This window comes from Aegilops tauschii, chromosome 1, assembly GCF_002575655.3.
Source record: "Aegilops tauschii subsp. strangulata cultivar AL8/78 chromosome 1, Aet v6.0, whole genome shotgun sequence".
Taxonomy (NCBI): domain Eukaryota; kingdom Viridiplantae; phylum Streptophyta; class Magnoliopsida; order Poales; family Poaceae; genus Aegilops; species Aegilops tauschii.
The window spans coordinates 332,686,597-332,692,736 of NC_053035.3; the positions used below are offsets into that span (position 1 = coordinate 332,686,597).

At 37.9% G+C, this 6,140-nt stretch overlaps 1 long non-coding RNA gene across 2 annotated transcripts; it reads right to left on the reverse strand.

Annotated features, from left to right (window-relative positions):
• Positions 1–981: 981 nt before the first annotated feature.
• Positions 982–5,900, reverse strand: LOC120962121 (uncharacterized). 2 transcript variants are annotated; one of them, XR_012182911.1, is made up of 3 exons: positions 5,095–5,884; positions 1,984–5,018; positions 982–1,299 (listed from the first exon to the last, which is right to left on the reverse strand). It is a non-coding gene; the product is annotated as an uncharacterized lncRNA (long non-coding RNA). The 2 variants fall into 2 exon arrangements; XR_012182910.1 differs by having other exon boundaries at positions 1,984–5,900.
• Between the last annotated feature and the right edge of the window lie 240 nt (positions 5,901–6,140).

Genomic DNA, 6,140 nt, shown 5'->3' on the forward strand with positions numbered 1-6,140 from the left:
ACTACCGCAGAGACACAACGCAGGAGCCAGGAGAGGGGGCGGATGTGGATGAGAGGGCCTGGGCGGCACTAGCAGCAGTGGTAGCCACCGTACTACCGCTGACGAGCGGTACTACCGCTACTACTGCCACAGAACCCGACACGAGAAACTCAGTCTCGAGTCGAGGCGGTATCAACACTGAACCAGAGCCGCACTACCACTTACTAGTCGCCGACCCGTGCATTGCACGGGCTAGTTTATTGTCCCACAACACTAAAAGTTTAGAAGTATTACCAATTGATTATCACATGGGTATATATGCTTTTACTAAAAATGACCATATGATAAAGAGGATCAAATCCTTTGATCCAATTCCTGGTGATACGCTTTACATGTAACTTCATACTGATAATGCATGTTATAAATTTTTCATGCTAATCCATATGAAAAACAGAGTTAAAGACTTAGTTAATGATTAGACACTTCACATGTGTTCATGGGCTCTATCCTTTTTTTGCTGGATCTTTCGATTTGTATGCATATTCCATTGGTTCTCAATCCTTTATTGTTATACTATTAGATTCTTATTTTAGGTGTCTTGCTAATAATAGCTAGGATTTCTAGAAGAAGATGCCATTTGTATTATGAGAAATAAAAAGAAATATCAAGAGTTCGAGTGGCGAAGCAACTACTTTCGAAGTAATAGAAAGAAAAGCAACGGTGCATGAGACATTCATCTCGGTCTAAAAATTTGTAAACCAAACTTCTTTATTTTTTGTATGACATGCATATGAATAAACGCATGTGAGTTGTGTGAGATATAAGTCATGGTCTGTTATTTTTTTCAAACGAAAAGGAAAAATTGTGCATACTACTCTGTAATGTTATAATGAGTGTTGTAGTAGCTAAAATTGCTTCGTCTCCCTTTTGAAGACTACTTTTTTCATTAAAATACAACTTTGATTATAAGCCATTCCACAAAGCACACTGAATAGATAGGTGTTAAATAAGCAAACCATGCCGCTTCAAGTTGAATCAGATGACGTGTTTGAATGTACCCATGGTTATACATCTCAGAAGCTATAACTCTGGTCAAGATGACAACTTGTTGTCTATTTTTACATTTATAGGGAATTTTCAAAATAATGTGCATTCAGGTGACATGAGACTTATAGCACCATTTCCTGTATTAGGTATAAGCTGCTGCTCTTGCCAATTCTTAGCAAAAATGAAATTGATGTGTTATGTATTCCTTAATGCAATCAACATGGGGAGTAAATGAGGAGTCTTTTCCTTCCAATCTACGTAGTGTTTTGTGATCTGAAAAGTAGAGCAAAAACACATTATTATAGATTATAGTATTTAAAGAATATAAATATTTGAACCTATTTTTATTATAGAATATAAATATTTTACTCGTAAAAAAAGAGTATCAATATTTGAAACTATTTTTTTCATCTCCCATGGATGAATTAGGAAATATAAAGATAATTTACAAATCCAGTCATTCTAATCATGGATTCTTGCTAATGAAGTACAATATCTGAGGGAAAGATGTTCTTCCAAAGAGTAAATCACTGTTACAAATACATATTGAGAGTGAAAGATTAAAATTACAGGTGCATAATCTTACAGATTCAATTCTGAAAGTCATTTCGAATGCCAAATCTTCAGTAGCAACAATGATAATCACTTGTATACTGAGAATACAGATTCAGCCGCAACAACGATAATCATTTGTATACTGAGAATATAGATATCGGGAGTCAATGGTTGTTTCTTGTAAGACTATACAGATATAGTACCATGCTGAAAGCGTAAGCTATTGGCAACAAATGTTCAAGGCTCTCATGCTCGTAGCCTTTCTTATAGTTTCGGTGTAACGGTGTAAGTATGCACACATCACTACTACTTCACTATCAGTTGTTGGGATCGAAAATTACTAAATTAGTAATCATATAACCAAAATTTGATCGATAAAACTATAGCACTGCAGCATGGTACCTGGTATTTATCTGTTCTGCTAGGCCTTCAGAAAACCTGAATCTCTGAACATCGTCTCTGTCGATAAATGTAATCTAGAACAAAATACATTCGACAATAAAAAGAAAAGTTATGTGAGGTGTTATTAAGTGATATTTCACCAGTTTCTCTCAAATTCCTATTGCTTCCATATACCATGACTATACTAAAAGTTGTCAAGGCATGAAGATTTCATTATGCATTGATGCAATTGTAACAGCAAGAAGATAGCACAGTATAGAGGAAACATCAAATCCAAGATATAGCGTGATTGGTTCAACAAACATTTGTATGGGAAATACACGTATGATGCTGTGTATGGTAAGAACTATACTTATGTGTATAGATAGAGCGGCCAGCTAATATGGTAGTTATTTATTCAAAGGCAAAGAATATAGTAACAATTTCTTCTCTATATTCAACTATAATAATGCTACATATTAGAGGCCAAATGTAGTTCTCACGTAGCACAATAAGTTCTCTTATCCATGCGGCATCAGTTCAAGAACATTTTACCTTTAGTGTTAGATGGATATTGCCCTCCAAAAATCAAACACCTTCAATCTCAACTTGCAAACCTGAAGGCTTCTACTAAAACTCAGGCACTCATGCCAAGAGAAAGAGAGAGAAACATTATGTCATGACCCAAAATAATAGTATTATGTCTGAAAAAAGCATAACTGATAGTATACAATGATTTACTAATACTATGATTAGTTGTTCGCACCCCTGCACCATCTCCTAAAAGTGCTATTTTATTAATTCAGTACATATAGAAGGCAAAAGCACTCCAGATAGAACTACCAGTACTAAGAAAATGAGATTGTCCATTGGACTTCCAATCATAGTATTTTATAGGATCCACACTAATAAAAATCTAGAGTAAATGTTTTCATTATCTTTGATTGATCACAAATAGCTTTCTGCTAGCTCCACAAAGACAAAGAAGCTCATGCCTGTAATCCAATGGAAACTATTAAAGAAGCATGTGAACAGAGCAGGAAAACATCAAAGCACAAAAATATTGATTAGTTGTTCTTTCCGGTACACTTTTACCAATGACGTGTTGTGAAGTAATACTAACAAATAGTAAATATGGTAGAAATAACACTGAAATTTTGAGGCTGAACACATGCATTATGTAGCAGACGGACATTTCTAAACCTGAAGCGAAAAGAAGATGACATATAAAATTATAAAATTAATCTTAAAGAAAAACATCATGACGCACATTCTTTAGTTTCATTCTTGAGACTGCAATTCTGCATTACAGGCATTTTCTCAATTAGAATAGTACAAAATCCACCTCCTATGTTGTTATTAGAACAAAAAAGTCATCAGCAGTTAAAAGGTTAGCTTGCAAACCAAAATAACAAATAGAAAATGGCAAGATTATTTAGACACCAATATTAAGTAGTCAGGCAATAACGAATTCATATAAGACATTCGCTTCAAGGGTTTCACTTACATATTTGATGTATCAGAATAGAAGCGACCAGACCAATATCTCTATGTGTACTGAAACAATGATATAAAATAGGATGAAGATGTGCCCATCCATGTTTTGCAGGGAAATGCAAAGCAACAATTTTCGTGTTTGTATAAAACGCTAGTCTAGCATCTTGTCTTCTTTCGTCAGGCTTGTTTGCAACTATATGGATACAAAACTAAAAGATTCATTAAGAAACACAGGAGGATATTAATCCACTATTCTATAAGAAAACGGCAAAAAAATACAAAACCGACGAAGGGATCTATCTAGTCGCCCAGGCTAGCAATGTCCTCCCTTGTCAATGACGCCTTCGGATAGATCTGCAATGCAAGATGATGATGCAATTCCTTTGGACAGATGTGCAGTGCAAGATCAATATTGTAACAGCATCATCAGAACGTTGTATTGTATGTATGATGAAGTAGCTTTTCGGGGAGTGATGCCGGCTGGGAACAATGACATCACGATAAGAGGGACGCTTTTTAGGGGATGGAAATTAAGACTGCAACGGCACAGATGATTATGCTCTATAGGCTCAGTTCATCGAGGGCTGAAAGTAGCTAATTTATAAGTAGCCTGCGATCAAATTTCCTTTTCCTGTTTATTGTTGTCGAGACATACAGAGAGACAGAGAGATGACGATCCATTTTTTCCCAATAGAGCAAAATAGGAGAAACCAAGGGGACAATGCCTCAAGGAAAACAGGAGAGACCAAGGAGAGGACGACTCGTCACACGTGGCATATGAGCGCATCTCATGCTTCATCCGACTGCTACAGGTAAATTATATATTCACTTCCTAAGTAAAATCGTGTAGGTTGGGTCATTTTTCCACTTCAAGAGTTATCTAATTCGTTTGGTTAACATATTTCAATTACATAGATTAATTTGATAGTTTGAACAACGTTGATAAATGAGGAAGCACCAATTAAATAAGTCTCTAATTAGAATAGTAAAAATTACAAAGCATTTCGATGGGCAGGATAGAATGTTAAAATATTCAGTAGACGATTAGTGATTTTCAAAAAGTCAACACACTGTCATCTTCAAATTTCCCTCTCTAACGACCCCCTTGGAAGAACTATCCTATATAACATTGCATCCTAGCATGGGCATTCGTGAATGAAAAAGAAGTTACCCCGTTGAAACAGCAACTAAGCACTAAAAGGGCTAGCGAGGGCACTAAACTTAACATCCTAAGAATGATGAAGATACTTACACGTAGTTTCTCTCAAGCTACAAAAATATTACACAAAATAGTATGCATTGACCATACTTGCAAAAATATTACACATAACAGTGACCATGGTTAGCAGCAAAAAATCTTAACTGGAGTGCAGTACTTGCATAGTTGCATATAGTGTACAGTTAGGCAATAACAAATGATATAAACCATATGTGTGATATAAAAAGAAATGGAGTGTACCTTTAAGGGATAAAGGTTTGCAAAAAAAATTATTATGCATGTGCAGCTCGTACTTGAAGCTAACTGTGTATGGCCAATAGTTTTGAAATCTGACTACCAGCTGATATAACAACAACAAAAGTGCACAATTTATTAGTTTAACACATGAAAGAATATTTAAACTCCAAGCATCATACCTCTGTGATGAATTGAACGGATGGAGAATAGAGTAGGGATCCTGGCGCTAGCAGTCCGCTGCAGCCCCTTCTGTTGGCAACATCACTGACTATGACGGCCGCCTTATCCGCCATTGCATCAACCATTGTGAGATTGATTCAGTAAATTGGTCTAAAAATATTTATGTTGGCATGCTGCATAGTCACAACCCAAAATATGTTGTTATTGAAGACCAAAAAGAAAGGGATTGGGGAGATTCTGGATTGAATCGTGAGTCTGTGACCCTTTTTCAGATCAGTTGATAGAAATCTGAACTTCAAGATGACATTGAAGTAAGACGAAGAAGGATTAGCAACAGGCGATTGGATTATGCATGTGGGCTTTTTATTAGAGCGACTACAGTGTGAGGTACACTTGGGGCCTCACGACCATGGCCTCCAGCGTAAGGCGCTCGTCCAGTGCAGGCACCGCAGCACGACGACGGACGATAGGGGCGGCGGGAACATGCAGTGCTAGAGCGCACCACCCAGAGCATCATGAAGGAATTGGCGGCGGAGGCATCGTCGCATGACGGCGGCGGCAGCGGCAGCGGTGTCCGTAGCAACGGATGGCGGCAGCAGCGGCAACGGCGGATGGCGGCAGCAGCGGATGGCGGCGGCAGCGGCAGTGGCGGATGGCAGCAGTGGCGGCCGCAACGGCGGATGGCGGCGGCAGCATATAGGTCGAGGAAGCCAAGGAGAACCAGTCTCGGTGCGAGGCTTTTGGTGCAGACGTTCAGGCTGTAATGGGCTGATGGGTCGTTGACCGCGCAACACCATCGGGTAATCCGGTGCGGTTGTAAAGTGGTTTCTGAGTCCGTAACAATGAGAAATTATGGACTAAATTATTTGTAAATTATTTTGACAATAGGCCTGTAACGCTGCATTGATATAGTTTGTTCAAACAATAATTAGATATAGATAGATTTTCTAGTACCCTACAAAAGATCGATTTTCTATGGGTTGATCTACACCGTAATAACTCGGTCCCACCAGATTAATGGCTCTAATTTTCTAATTAACGTGGT